Source organism: Cricetulus griseus, chromosome X, assembly GCF_003668045.3.
Source record: "Cricetulus griseus strain 17A/GY chromosome X, alternate assembly CriGri-PICRH-1.0, whole genome shotgun sequence".
NCBI lineage: Eukaryota > Metazoa > Chordata > Mammalia > Rodentia > Cricetidae > Cricetulus > Cricetulus griseus.
Genome location: NC_048604.1, coordinates 47604028 through 47620877, shown reverse-complemented (window position 1 = coordinate 47620877; position 16850 = coordinate 47604028). Strand labels below are relative to the sequence as shown.

Here is a 16850-nt window from a genome sequence, read left to right as displayed (position 1 = left end):
AAGGAGGCTGAAACTGATCCAAACTTGAAATGAGAATGACACAAACTTTTTACAGTAGAAAAATAAACCTCCATTGTTAACAAAGTAAAACTTAGTGAGATGTGGGGGAAGATCAATTCTCAATGCTTTAAGCAACAAATCAGTGGTCCTTTCTAAGACAATCACAATCCCCAGAGCAGTGGTTTTCAAATCATATTGTATGTTCAAATTATCTAGAGTTATCTTTTCATCTTGCACTTCATATTGGGACAATCTACAGAAACTGATGAGGGCATGCTGAAGCTAGTGCATCTATATATTTTTTTATAAATTTGCTAGGTAATTTTCAAGTAGACCCTCTGAATACCATACCATGGAAATTCTGCAATACAATTTAGACAAAATCAACTTGTCCTTGCCTGTTTTATTTCTGTGTTCATTTTTAAAATATTTTTTACTTTAGTGGGGATTACAGTATAATTCCATCATTTCCCACTTCCCTTTGCTTCTTTCAACCCCTCCATGTAAACCCTTTTCTGTTTTTCAAACTCATGGCCTCTTTAATTTTCAATCTGTCTGTGTGTGAACACATAAACCAAGTTGAAGTACATAGAAAGACTTGTTGTGAACAAGAAGACCAGTAGGTATTTCAGTAGTGGAAAACATGCATTAACTCATTAAATTATTTCCACAGCACCTGAACAAGTTTGTACTCCCACCAGCAATGGAGGAGTGTTCCCCTTACTCTATAAACCCTCCAACATAAGTTGTCATTAGTGTTTTTGATCTTAGCCATTCTGATAGTTGTAAAATGTTATCTCAAAATTATTTCCATTTACATTTCCCTGATGACTAAGGGTTTTGAGCAATTTCTTAAATGTCTTTTAGCCATTTGAGTTTCTTCTGTTGAGAACTCTCTGTTTAAATCTGTACTCCATTTTTTAAATTGGATTATTTGGTATTTTGGTGTATTGCTTCTTGAATTCTTTATATAATTTGGAGATTAGCCCTCTGTCAGATGTGGTGTTGGAGAACTTTTCCCATTCTGTAAGTTGCCATTTTGTCTTATTCAACATATACTTTGCCTTACAGAAGATTTTCAGTTTCAGGAGGTTGCATTTATTAATTGTGGACCTAAGTGTCTGTGCTACTGTTGTTATATTTAGGAAGTAGTATCCTGTGCCAGTGTGTTCAAGACTACTTCCCACTTTGTCTTCTATCGGGATCAGTTTAGCTGGATTTATATTGAGACATTTGATCCACTTGGATTTGAGTTTTGTGTGTTGTGACAATTATGGATCTATTTGCATTCTACTACATGTCAACATCCATTTATACCAGCACCATTTGTTGAAGAAGCTTTCTTTTTTCCAATGTACTACTTTGGCTTCTTTTTTTAAAAAAAATCAGGTGTTTATAGGTGTGTTCCTTAATATCAGGTTCTTAGATTTGATTTCATTGATACACAGGTCTGTTTTTATGCCAATACAAACCTGTTTTTTATCAGCAAAGCTCTATAGTAGAATTGAAGACTTGAATGGTGATGCCTCCAGAAGTTCTGCTACTGTATATGATTGTTTTAGTTATCCTGGGATCTTTGTTTTTCAGTATGAAGTGGAGCATTGTTCTTGTTAGGTATGTGAAAAATTATATTGGGATTTTGATGGGGATTGCATTGAACCTGTAGATTGCTTTTTGCAAAGATTGCCATTTTTAGTATACCCTTCCATTGCTGGTGGGAGTGCAAACTTGTACAGCCACTTGGGAAATAAGTTTGGTGGTTTCTCAGAAAATTGGGACTCAATCTACCTCAAGACACAGAAATACCACTCTTGGGCATATACATGAATGATACATAATCATACCACAAGGACATTTGCTCAACTATGTTCATAACAACACTATTTGTAATAGCCAGAACTTGTAAGCAACCAAGATGCCCCTCAACTGAAGAATGGATAAAGAAAATGTGGTAAATTTACACAATTGAATATTACTCAGTGATAAAAACAATGGCATCTGGAAATTTGCAGGCAAGTGGATGGAACTAGAAAAAAAACATCCTGAGTAAGGTTACCCACACAGAGAAAAGCAAACACAGTATGATGTCACTCGTAAGTGGATAGTAGACACAAAGCAAAGGATAAGTGGGCTACAATTCACAAGCCCAGAGAAGCTAAATAAAAATGAGGAAACTAAGAAGGACACAAATGGATGGCCACAGGAAGGGAAAATAATTACAATCTCCTGGGTAAATTGGGAAGGGGGATAGAAGGCAGCTGATGGGGGATGGGAACCTGAGGGACTGAGAAAGCCAAATGGGGAGAGGGACAGAAGGGGAGAGCTATAAAAGAGATATTTTGATAGAGGGGGGACATTACGGGGTTATGGAAAAAAAACTGGTGCTAGAGAAATTCCTAGGATGACCCCAGATAAGATGTGTATCAAAAGTAGAGAGGGTGCCTAAATGGTCCTTCCCCTTTAATCAGATTAGTGATTACCACAAATGTCATCACAGCACCTACATCCAGTGACATATGAAAGCAGATGCAGTGACCCACAGCGAAGCAATGGGCTGAGGTCCTGGAGTTCAGTCACAGAGAAAGATGAGGGATCATATGAACAAGGGGCATCAAGATCATAATGGATAAAACCACAGAGACAATGGACAGGAGCTATTGGGAATCTAGGGACTATGGGCTGACAGCTGAGGAACCTGCATGGCCCTCTGAATGTGGGTGACTGATATGTGGCTTGATCTGTTGGAGAGGCTCCTGGAAGTGGGACCAGAATTTACCCCCGGCTCATGAACTAGCTTTCTGGAGTCCATTCTCTATTGTGGGATAACTTGCTCAGCACAGGGGGAGGGGCTTGGTCCTGCCTCAAAGTGGTATGCCAGACTTTGTTGACTCCCAACGAAGCCCTTACCCCCTCTGAGGTGTGCACAGGGTGGGAAAGGGGAGAAGGAGAAGAGATCAAACTGGGAGCTGGGGTTGGCATGTACAATGAAAAAAATGAAAAAAAAATTGAAAAAAACCAAAAGGTACGTACCTAATGATGAGAAAATAAAACCTGTTCTTATGTATAATTAATAAAGGCTAATAAAAACTTTTAAAAGTTATGTAGTCCCTTTTCAAATAAAGAAACACAGGAGTTATTTCACTCAAAAATTAATATCCATTTGTCTGACAGTTTGTCATAATAAACGTTTTAGAAAATATACACTTGCATAGTTTTTGTTTACAGAAGAGAATTACAGGGACAAACTGGATAGTAGAATTGTCACTAAGCACAAGGGTAATTATACAAGTGTATTAGGATCAAATAATGCAGTATTATAGAAAGTCACACTCTTATTCAAGTGATGCTTTAATTCATAATCATCTTTTGTGCTGGCCCAACATGATATGTTTGTGTCCTATCGACAAAATATCAGAAAGCCATGAGTTTCACTACTAAAATAGAGCAAAGGCTTGACATGTATTTTCAAGAAAGAACATCATATCAATGAAGATAACTCCAATTTCCACAGGACAAAATCCTTATCAAGGCTTTCAGATACTTGTATTTTCTTGCCAGCACTAAATCATGAGATGAAAAACATTTTTAAAAAATGGAAGTTATCTATGTTCCCTGTTAAATCCATGGCTTTCATAAAATGACCCAGTTTTTCCATATGATATAGATAGATATATCTGGGCTGAGAATGTGGGAACAGATTATAAATCTGGCCCATAATGCATAAATAGAACACAGCTATAATTATTCCATGGAAGTGCAATGTTTAAGAACCACCAAAGCCAATTTCCCTCTTGTGTTGGAATAGATTTTAGTGTCTTTCATTGAATACCAGATAAAATAGTTAAATGGTATTTAGGGACACACTGGATAATTACATATTATTAAAAACAAACAAGAAACACATTGAACATAGCAGGATGTTTGTATTAGACTAGGGGTATTGAAACTTGAAATAAGGGATAGGGCAACAGAGTTATATGTAATCACTCCAGAGCAATATGTACATTATGAAAAGTGGCAAGCAAGATTAATCATTCATTCAATTGAATATTCTGTAAACCTGGCTTTATAAAAAGTATATAATTGAATTGCCATAGATTGAATGTTTAAAAGATGAAATTCCAATATATGTACGCTGTTGTAATTTGAGGAAATCTTATAGCGAAGAACTCTTATCTATTTGAAATTCCACACAGTATGTAGTAGAGGAAGGATTATTTGATGAGGATCAGATAGAAGTGCATAGATAATGGGGATGAAAGAATGATTTACCACTAGGTGTCTAGTAGGGTTCTGCAATGGATTGTCAACCCCCAAAAATGAAATCATGTGGCTATGGGTATAAATAAAGGTTGACATATGATATAATCAACATATCAAAATTTAATACACAGCCCTGCTTTATGACTTAGGTAAGAAGAATTCAGCCATGTACCATTGAGCACCAGAGGTGGCACCATTATGATGAGGGAGCACAGGGTAGGGAAATGGGAGTGGGAAGAAAGGTCCATGGGCTGGGGAGAGTGGCTGAAGAGGTGAAGGCAGTGAGCATCAGGTTGACATGAAAGACCTCCTTGATACTGTGGCCCAAGGTGATGTCTGGACCTGGGCTGTTGCCAAGGGCCTTGTCTTGTCCTGAAGCACTGACACAGGTGGGGGGCCCTTTATTGATGTCTGTGCCTGCTGTTGCCACTGAGGGCCATAAAGAGACTTGCAGTCTGTGTCGAAACCTGAAGCCATGCTGGTATTTGTGGGTCACATTGCCACCAGAACCAAACAGAACTGAGTGGCTTGTGATGCCACCGAGGGCCATGGTATCATCCATATCCAATCTGTGTCCGAGGACCATATCTGTGTCCATGGACCTACTTCAGCCAGGGTCTGTATTGATACCCATGACTCCTGTTACCATTGAAGGCCAAGCAGATACCCAGGGTCTCAGCTGCAACCTGGGGACATGTTGGTGCCGCCACCGGGGCCATGTAGATCTTAGGGACCTGCAATGCCAATTAAGGACACAATGACATACTGGCCTAGGGCTGCTGCCAAAGACCATGTCTGGGTACATGGTCCTCCTACAGCCTGAGTCTGTGCTGATATCTATGGTCCATATTGCAACCAAAGGCCACATGTATGTCCTGATATGGAGTACCACCTGTGATCATGTTGATGTCCAAGGACTGTGCTGTTGCTAGACCCATACAGACCTCAGTGGCATATGCTGCCTCCAAGGTCCATAGCTGTTTCCATGGTCCTGCCATTTCAGTGGTCTGTGTTGATGTTTATGTCTCCCTTTACCACCTAAGGCAGTGAGGTTATTTCCACACAGAGTTGGCCCCACTGGTCATTGGATGTCAGCACAGAGTCATGTAGGAGGACCATGTACCCAGACATGGTCTTTGGCAGCAGCCTGAGGCCAGAACTCACCCTGCACTTTCCCTGGGCATCAAAGTAGATCTGTCTCCATTTGTAGAATTGTAGGTTTGCTGGCCCTGAAGGCATGAGGTTGGGAGAGCTAATCCCACTATCTGCTACAGTAGCAAGGGCTGGGAAGAGAAACCCTTTTCCGTAGAGTCCCTCATCACCTACTGTAGGTGGTAAAAAGTTTGTCCCAGAGTCACCAGAGTGGAATACCTGGCCATTTCCCTTTGGGGCTGCATCACTTGCCAAAATGGGCCCTGAAGCTCACCAAGGCAGCACAATAGGTCTGGCCGTATTGATGGAGGCACAGGTGAACTGGCCAGCAAAATTGTCTGTGAGATCTAGACCCATTCCTCATCTGCCATAATGTATAAAGCATGAGGGAGAGACCTCCCTGCTTCCCTGCCCCTCACCACCTGTGGTGGGCGGGAGAGCTGACCCTGAAGTCTTGAGAGGTGGAGAGCTTGTTCTGCGCATTATCAGCTGTGGCAATCGGGAGAACACTCTCTGCATCTCATCTTGGCAGCACAGTAAAGCGTATCCTGTTGTATGGTATGCGGGTAAACCAGCCCTGAGTGCTTCAGAGGAGGGGAGATGACCCTCCCCCGTGCGTCTAGGCTGTGAGAGTATCCTTCTAGGTGGTGAGGGCTCCCAAATTCCATTTGTGTACTAGGAGTAAAAACTGATCCTCTACCAGTGGCCCCATAGATTGACCAGACCTCCAAACTGACCTCCTTGTTCAGGGTGTCTGGAACAGTGCAATGCACATTTACAAGTAAAGATACATGGAATAAAGGGTAAACTGTGTGACTAACCAGGCCACAATACAGCTTTCATGTCAAAATCCTTTTGTTTTTGTTTGTTTGCTTGCTTGCTTTTGCTTTGTTTTTGATTTTTTGTTTAAATTTGGGGGATGGGGTGGAGGTTTCAAGGGCATAGGGTGGGTTGGAAGAGAAAAATGATATAAATGGGTTCAGGATGCATGATGTGAAATCCTCAAAGTATCAATTAAAATTATAAACTGGAATAAAGAGATTAATTGAGCAAGGTATACCAAAAATAATATCTAATATTTTGTTGTAAAATTCCACTCAGAAGTATTGCTTTCACAATGATGGAGTGAAGACCTTTGGGAATCTATTGCTCCATAAAACTCATGCAAACACTGAAGGCATTGTAAAAGTCAACATGTTCAGAACATGACAAATTAGCCAAAGCTTTCTCACAATCTGAAGGACATTTATACAGGAAAACTACTAGTCCCCATGTGAAAAAGAGGTTATAAGTGTTTTATCTTGCCCTGCTCATATTTACAAGCTCTAGTTCATGGTACCACATTCTTTAAATGACTAGGTGAAAGTAAACAGATTTGAAGTTCTGTAAAGTCTCTTCTCCAGAGCACTGTCACATTTGAACTGGTCTGGAAACCTCCTGTAAAAGTCCCACACAGATTATTCTTGTAATGTGTTTTGGCTCAGGGCTTGCTCCCTGGGAAAATATCTCTCCCCAAGGTGTGTTTTTGAAAACACAAGCTACAAATGTTTAATGTTTTAGCTGCCTAAAAGCTATGGTATCAGTTGGTGCAAACATGCATCTATGTAAATATCAAAGGGAAAATGTGGTAACAACATGTTCACAGGGGCTTTCAAAAGTTCTGAAATACAACTGGGGATCCAGAAGTTGTGAGCAAAGAAAAGTGTATAAGTCAGAAAAACACCTGAGAACACCAAAATATTTCATCCCTGGCTGTTCTTGAGGCCCAAAGTAACAAGTAAGTAGAAAACAAATCAAATTTTGTAAAGAACTTAATAGATTTTGAAGACATAATAAAACATGCACGTCCTCAAGCAAGTAAACAAGACTAACTGAGTCAAAACATTTGACACAATCCTGAACAACGGCTACATTTCTAAATAACTAACTGGACAATAGTGGTACCAGTATCTTGGATTCGACTAATACGAGTCTGATTAGAATTAATGTCTACTTAATAGGTGGGGAAACTCATGCATGGTACTGTAAAGGCCCATAACTACACATGGCTGCAGGCAGAAGAGGCCCAAGAGAAGAATCTACTACTGCCATTTTGCTAAATTAATATAATTTCCTACTATTTTTCAAATACCTATCCTTATGCTCACAGATAAGTATAGCTCTTTTCCCTCATCAAAGAAACTTTTTTTTATTTTCAGCAGAAGGAGACTATTACTGAGAACCATAATTGGACAAAGTACAGAGAATAAGTGATGGTGAAGTGCCCATCCTCAAATGTGGCATCATTAATGTCCTGAAGCTATGGAAATATCTTGGAAAAGGGACTGGATAGATTAAAAGAGGATGGTGATGACTTCTAATAACTAATATTTTCTAGATGTGACAAGGATGCTACACCAGTGAACTATAAAAAAATGTGGCTGCCTGCCCAAAACTTCATAAGACCACATTAGTAAATATTCAAGTATGGATAAGGGAAGGGCTCCCAAGGTCTAATATATATTTTAAAAGCTGCAGGGAATCTACATCTACTATGTGAAAGTTAGTTTTTCTTTTCTTTTTCTTTTTTAAGGAACAAACTCCCTTATATGTTGTCAATGCCTAAGTACTAAGCCCTTCAAATAATTACATACAGTGAGCACTAGCTGAATATATAAATGGATAAACTAACTGAAGAGATAGAGATAGAAAGAGATGATAGATTGATAGATATATAGATATATAGATAGATAGATAGATAGATAGATAGAATGGATTTGAGAAGAGAATTTCTTTTATTTTATTATTATTTATTTTATGTCATTTATTAATTTACACATATTGAATCATTCTTGAATTTCTGGGATAAAGCCAATGTGGTCCCATTGAATGATTCATATGATTTTTGATTATGTTTGCCAGTATTTTAGTGAGAATGTTTGCATCTGTGTTCATTAGAGAATTGATCAATACGTTTTGCTCTCTCTCTCTCTCTCTCTCTCTCTCTCTCTCTCCTCTCTCTCTCTCTCTCTCTTGTGTTTGTGTGTGTGTGTGTGTGTGTGTGTGTGTGTGTCTGATTTTACTATAAAGGTATTTCAGGCTTCACAAAAGAGTGAATAACTTGCTTAATTTTCTAGCTTATAGAATAATTTAAGTAGTATTGCTGTTAGTTATTCTTGGAAGTTCTGGCTGAATTCTACAGTGTTTTCATCTGATTCTGAAATTTTGGTTAGTTTTCAGACATTCTATTACTACTTCAATATCATTTCTCATTATGAGTCTGTTTAAATCATTTATTTCTCCTTGGTTTAATTTTAGTATGTTGTATATACATAAAATAAAAATATGCGTGTGTGACAAAGTCAGGACCTGATGCACATAGAGGTCAAGAAAGTATATCAGATACCCTGGGACTTGAGTCACAGATAGTTGTGATTCACCGTGCAGATGCTGGGAATCAAACCCAGGTCTGCTGGAAGATCAACAAGCAGTCTTAATAACTGAGTCATCTCTCCAGCCCCAATAGCACTAAATATTCATGGTCTCAGTTTTTCAATAAAAAAGACATAGACTAGTGGATTATATTAGAAACAGAATATATTAGATTATATAAGAAAACCTTCATTTAAAAGAGTAATAAGGGAAAATAAGAAACAAGCAGGTATAGTTAGTCTAATATCTGACAAACAGACTTCAAACCGAAGCTAGTGCTAGTGAGGCCAGATTAGGAAGATGACTTCATACTCGTTATAGGAACAATCCACCATATAGATATTACTTTTCTAATTATGTATGCACCCAGTTTTATTAAAGGTATATTACTAGATCTAAAATCACATGTCAACCCAAACACAATGATAATGGGTGACTTCATTACCCAACTCTTGCCAATATACAGGTAATCAAGACAAAAAATAGAGTAACATTGGAGCTAATGACATAGTAAATCAAATAGATCTGATAAGCATCTACAGAATATTGTACACAAACACTAATTAATACACATTCTTCTGAGTAGCCATTAGAAGTTACTCCAAAACTAGCCACAGCTCAGGACACAAAACAAGTTTCAACTAATATAGTAAAATTGAAATGAAGTTCTATATTTTGTCTGATGACAATGGAATGAAGCTAAGTGTCAACAACAGAACCTACAGTAACTATACAAACTTGTGAACAATAAATAATACACTATGGAATACATCTAAAATTCTAAATAGACTCTTGGAGTATAATCTCCCTAAGCCATTAAAACTATGTCTATGTAATAAAGAAAATGGCATCAGAAATTTCTAATTTATAATTATCAAACACATTTGCTCTGTTTCAATAAGCCAGGCAAGCTGATTTTTTTTATTGACTGAGCTATAGCATTAGATATCAGATATCTTATTGACAGTCCCGTATTTAAAACACTCCATCTGATACGCTTGATTTTTTTGACATTTATCTCACACTCATAATACCCATTGTATATATGTTAGCTAGGTTTCTTCTCAGTTCAATTAAAACCTGAAATTGTTGTTTTAGATTGTTATACACCTCTTCATGAGTTACACTTTGTACTTTGCCTTTAGGGCCTGATGGTAGTGAAAACTAATTAGATCTAGAAGCAAAGAGAAGTGTTAAGGGTTGATTTAAGGAGAATCATCACTGTGCTTCATAACAACTACCACAGGTAATAAAATACAACTTCATGAGGTAACACTGGTCTAACCCCTTGAATTATATTTGTTGATGATGTTACTGAAGTGTAAGAGATAGCTTTACATAGAGATGATAGTGTCAAATGAATTTGCTCTACAAAGGCCTTATCCGCTGGGAGACTAGAAGTTTTATATATATATTATATATATTTATGATTCATTAAAGTATTTTCATATATCTAGGGCCCTATCAATACCCTCAGTTTAATTTAGATAGTCTATGAAGTTGCAAGATTAACATGTGTCATTCAGGCAACCATAGGACAAATTTCTGCATTTTATTTTTAGCAATTTCATTTCCAAGCCTTCAAGCAATAAGTATGACCTGCATGTCATAATTCAAAAATCTTTGTTTTATGTAATAAATGTATTGGGAACTCTAATTCATGAGCACATTGTTTTGTGTACTACTAAATCCCTATGTTTTGTGTACTACTATGTCCCTTAATTTTCCAAAATTATTTGAAACTGTCACACATTCCATTACTTAGTTCTTTGTTTCTCATGAGCTATTTATTGGTAACCAATCAAGCAAATAATGTGAAGCAAATAATCTCTTTCTAAAATTTAAAGAGTATTTGGTTATTTTGTTGTACTATGATAAATGGCTCACACAATTGACTAATTAGTTTTCCCTTTATTGATGGAAATGGGGCCTTAGTATCATTAAACTAATCATAATAATGAACCAATAGCACAATCTCTACCACCAATTCATAGCATCATTAAAATATGTTTCTATAGAACAAGTCAATATTAACCAAGAATCTTTACATAATCATGATAAATTTTCAACACACATATACATGAACACACACACACACACACACACACACACACACACACACACATTTCAGCATGTGTAAATCAATAAATGTCATTCAGCAAATAAAGAACTTCAAATACAGAAATCACATGATCATCTTATTAGATGCTGAAAATCTCTTTACCAAAAACCTAGCAAGGTTTCACAATACAGTTATGAATATGACATCCCTCAGCATAAAAGACTATAAACATCAAACATATTGCCAATTTAATAAAGAACATTTTGAAGAGTTCCCACTTAGGAAAAAAACAGGGCAGGGTTGTCCCCTATTTCCACTTTTATGCAGTGCAATGCTAGTTATCTTAGCTAGAGCAATAAGACAAGAGAAGAAAACAAATAGAATACATATAGGAAAGGAAGAAGTCAGTGTCTTTACTTGAAGATGAAGTCTATAAATACAAGACCCTAAAGATTCCACCAAACAGCTCTTAGAGGTGATAAAACATGCCCAGAAAAGAAGCAAGATACAATATTATCACACAGAAATATGTAGCTTTTGTTAGTATTCAGGCATTTGTATTGGCCTGACCTTAAGGTTCTGACAGGAAATGCAGGATATGCCCTCAGCTGCAGCCACTAAGAGCACGACCTGTGCACATTCACTACATTCCCCTTTAAAAGGGCCTTGTCCACCTTCTCCCTTTCTCTCTCCCTCCCTCCCTCCCTCCCTCCCTCCCTCTCCTCCCTCCCCTCCCTCCCTCCTCCTCCTTCCTTCTTCCCTCTCTGTCTGTCTGCTTTGAGGCCAGTCTTCCTTCTCCCCTTCTCCCCTTTCCCATTCACTTTCCCCCAATAAAAATCTCTCCATTCCATCTTGATGACTGCTCCTAGTTGGGGACTGCCCCACACCTAAAGCAGGAATATGGTGGCAGCAAAGAAGAAAAAGTCCCTGGAGTCAATCAACTATACACTCCAGCTTGTTATGAAACATGGGGAGTACGTGCTGGGATACAAACAGAATCTCAATATGCGAAGACAAGGCAAAGTAAAGTTGGTTATCCTCACTAACAATGGCCCAGCTTTGAGGAAATCTGAAATAGAATACTATGGCATGTTGGCTAAAACCCGTGTCCATCCCTACAGTGGCAATAACATTGAATTGGGCACAGCATGTAGAAATACTACAGAGTATGCACATTGGCTATCATTGACCTGGGTGACTCTGATATTATTAGAAGCATGCCAGAACAGACTTTTCAGAAGTAGTAAACCAGAAAAGCCTTCCTTTAATAAAACCACCAGAGCTCTTTAAAAAAATAACTCTCCATCCAAGCTCTGTCACATTGCATCTTTCTCTCACATGCCACTTTTTAAAATTACAACAACTTTCCCATACAAATTATAAATACACTGAAAAGGAAGTCAGCAAACAACAATATCACATTCAGAAAAGCCAAAAATTGAATAAAATATAAGGGAATAAGCCTAACTAATAAAATGAAGTGTCTCTAGAATGAAAACTATAATACACTAAAAACTGAAGAAGATGGACTCTTCCATGCTCATGGATTAACAAGATTAATATTGTGAAATTGTTTGTCCTACTAAAATCATTCTACATATTCAGAGTAATCCTACTCAAAACACTAGGATCACACATAACAAATACAGAAGCAATAATCTCAGATTTAATAAGACGACACAAAAGACAAGGAAAGCCCAAGCAAACCTGGACAAAAAGAATAGTGCAGGAGGTATTAGCATACATAATTTCAAATACTATTACAGATCCATAGTAATCAAAATAGTTTGATAGTGGTAAAATAACAGATAAAAATCATTTAACGGAATAGAAGATGCAGATATAACTTTACATAACTACAGCTAACTGATTAATCTCTCCTTTTCAATTTATAGTGGTTATTTTGCCTGCATGTATGTCTGTGCACCACTTGTGTGCCTGGTGCTTATGGAGGCCAGAAAAGGACATCAGGTTTCTTGGAATTGGAGTTACAGATGGTTGTGGGCCACCCATGTAGGCGGTGAACCTCAAAAATTGGCTCTCCAAAATAGTATTCAGTGTTCTTAACCACTGTGCTAGCTCTCCAGCCCATACCTATGTCATCTTTGACAACAATGCAAATATATGTGCTGGAGAAAAGCCAACACCTTCAAAAATATTTCTAGGAAACCAGGCTTACAATATGCAGAAAAATGAAACAAGATTCTTACTTCTCACTTTGCATAAAATCAACTCCAAATAGCTTAAGGATCTCACAGAAATACTGGATACTCAAAAACTACTAGAGGAAAAAGTAGCAAATACACTTCAAATTTAGGCACAGGTAAGAACTTTCTACATAGGACTCTGGTTGCTCAGGAAGTAATACCAATTGTTGAACTCTCATGAAAAGAAACAGCTTTTGTCTTCCAGCAAAGGAAATGGTCTGTTGATTGAGAAGGCAGTGCACAAAATGGGGAAAAATCTTTGCCAGTTGTATTTATTACAGGACAAGCAACTCCACTAAATGTGGAAGTAAACAGGAAATTCTCAAAAGATCAAAAGCACAAGTTATTAATAGATACTTTAAAAGATATACCTTAATAGAGGGAGCCATTATAGGTTTAAAAAGAAATCTGGTACTAGGTAAATGTGCAGAGATCCACAAGGATGAACCCAACTAAGAATCCAAGCAATAGTGGACAGGCTACCTTAAATGGCCTTTCCCTATAATGACATTAATGAATACATTAAACGCCATCATAGAGCCTTCATCCAGTAGCTGATGGAAGCAGAGGCAGAGATTCACAGCCAAGCACTGATCTGAAATCCAGGAACTCATTTGTAGAGAATGATTGATGAGCAAAGAGGTCAAGACCATGCTGGGAAAACCCACAGAAACAACTGACCTGAGCAAATGGAAGTTCACAGACACCAGTCCAACAACTATGGAACCAGCATAGAACCGAACCAAGACCCTAAACATGGGTGTCAGTTAGGAGGCCTGGGCAGTCCATGGGGCCTCTGGCAGTGGAACCAGTATTTATCCTTAGTGCATGAAAGGACTTTGGGGGCTCATTCCCCATGGAGGGATACTCTTCTGAGCCTAGATACACAGGGGATGGCCTAGTCCCTGCCCAAAATGATATGACAGACTTGATGATCCCCATGGAAGGCCTCATCTTCCTTGGGGAGTGGATAGGGGTTGGGATGGGAGACTTGGTGGGAGGCATGGGAGGGAGAGGGAACTGTGATTGATATGTAAAATAAGATTGTTTCTAAATTAAATAAAAATTTATCAAAAATTTTTAAATGTTCATAACCAGTAATCCCTAAGGAAATACATATAGTCACGGTAGCCATGATAGTCAGACTGCCTAGCATAGGGAAGACAAATTCTGTTGAAGGGGGCATTAACTACTGCAACCACTCTAGAAATTTGTCTGGAGGTTACTCAAAACACTAGAAATAAATCTACCATAGCATCCAGCTCTATAACTCCGAAACATGTATCCAAAGTGCTTTATAACTTACTATAGAGGTGTTTTCACATCTATGTTCATTGCCATTCTATTCCCAATAGGTAGGATACTTAATCAACCTTGATGTCCATCAAATGACAAAGAGGTAACAAAATGTGATAAGGACACTACACAGTGATTGCAGGACACACAGAAATCATCTTGAACTAACCAGTAAACTCTTCTAGCTAGCTTTAACCTTGCTGAAAGGTAGTACACAAACTGTTTGAGAAGAAAAGAATGAACTGTCTTATCAAGTGCTGGATCTGCCAAGCAAGATATGCTTACAGGTGCAATCATGGAAAACTATTCATGGGTAAATAACCACTTTCTTGACTAGATTTGAGGCCTATTCTACAGTAGGGAGTTAATGTCTACTACTTTCAACATGGTAAAACAAAACCAAAATAAACATGGGTAGGGAGGGAGGTCATAGATCCTAGGGGAGAGCCTATCATGTTTCAAAATGGTCATGTTGTCAAATTGCCTACTAAATATTTATATTTATAAGCATAGACCATAGATTTGTGCTGCTCCTAAAATGAGGTAAGGATGCTTCTTATTGCAGTGGATAGCAGTTAATGTAGAGTTACTCTAGTGTTCAAAGTACTGAAAATAAGTGACTATGATTGCTCATCTCTAGATGGGACCTCTACATCTCATTCTTCCAAGGCTCAGGGAACACCACACAAGAGGTGGAAGACAGAATGCATGATCCAGAAGATGGAAAGGAGTGGTATATAATGCTATCTAATGGACATGGCATTGCTGCTGCACACACAGACTCAGAGCAGCTATATAGCTACTTGCACATAATACATAATCACCTGGGCAGGATACCTGGCTCTATGGATACTAAGTCAGCCTTTTTCACCAGCCATCTCTGCCGTTACTTCATGGAACCATAAACAAAGCAACCATAGGGATTAAATAAAGGACCAAGCAACCAAAGGGATATAATTTCAGGAGCATGAACTCACACTCAACAAATCTGAGTGGATATGACTACTGCACAGTGCACAATCTGCCTCCCATAAAGGGAAACCAAGAACACTGAAAGCCTAATTATGAGTTTGTTCTACCGAATTATCAGTCAGCTAGATGCAGGCAGGGTTATTATATTAGACTGCTTCTATCATGGAAGGCGGATATTTTTTCCATTCTATATTATACACTTTCTCTGAATATGTATTTGTCTTTATTTTATGCAATACTTTTGGTAAATTTGTAATCTGTGAAATTATAGGATTCATTATCAAGATATTTCACATAATTCTAATTTTTATTTAGGAACTAACTGCAAAGACAATTGGAATATGGAATTTTGTTCATGGTATTCACTGGTATTAGCATGTATCCTACCATCTTCTAGTAGATGTTTTATAGAGCACTCATTAGTTGGTATACTCAATGCCAGCCCACTGTTAATAATTTGCAGGGACTAGGTTTTTCAGGATGGTTCTATGCTTTATGCACCATCATCCAATATATTATATTACTTCTGGTAGTCAGGATTCACAGATCAAATAATTAAAAATTACATTTTTGCTTTCTGTCTATTTCAATCTGTGTCTACTTTTGCTTATACACACACAAAGAAAGAAAGGAAGAAAGAAAGAGAAAGAAAGAAAGAAAGAAAGAAAGAAAGAAAGAAAGAAAGAAAGGAAAACCAAACACACAGGAACACAAACATCTACACACAGCTTTTAAATTATTTTTTAATGTTGTATACACTGGTGCTTTATACTTATATCTAAAGATTTTGCACTAGGAGCCTCCAATAACAACATATAACATGTGTCTTTATTGGTATGGGTTACTTCAATTACTATGATCTATTCTTGTTCTGTGGATTTACCCACAAAATTCATGATTTCATTTTTCTTTACAGATTAATAATATTCCACAGTATATATGTACCACTTTTTTGCCTGTGCACTACTTACATACAGTGTTTGTGAAGGCTAGTAGAGGCTAACTGATTATCTGGAACTGGAGTTACAGACAGGTGTGAGCTGCCATGTGGGATCTGGGACTTGAACCAAGTTATCTGGAAGAGCAGCTAGTATACTCTTACCTGCAGAACCATCTCTCCAGTCTCAGCTTTTATTATAAAACTTCAATTTGTTTTATCATCTTTGCATTTGAGTGGTAATTTGTATTTCAATTTGGGAACATGAGAATAATTGCTTTAGAGAGAATTACTAGAATGATACTCATTTCTTGAATTACAAGGAGTAAGCAGAACTAAAGTTCTCAATGAAAGGACATGATATATTGTGGAAGGACTTATGCAACATGAACACTAAATATTTGAAGCCCATCACTCAGCACTAGCACATATATTTTACTAAACACTATGCAAAACATGTGAGTGAAATTTCTTCATTGTGGGAGAAACAATTCATTTCTTTATACTACTTTAATAACCCAGACTTTCTTTGATAGGAAAAGTGCATATG

At 37.6% G+C, this 16850-nt stretch overlaps 1 pseudogene; it reads left to right on the top strand.

Moving 5' to 3' along the window:
- The first annotated feature begins 11788 nt into the window (after positions 1-11788).
- On the top strand, positions 11789-12132 carry LOC100751543 (annotated as a pseudogene).
- The last annotated feature ends 4718 nt before the right edge of the window (positions 12133-16850 follow it).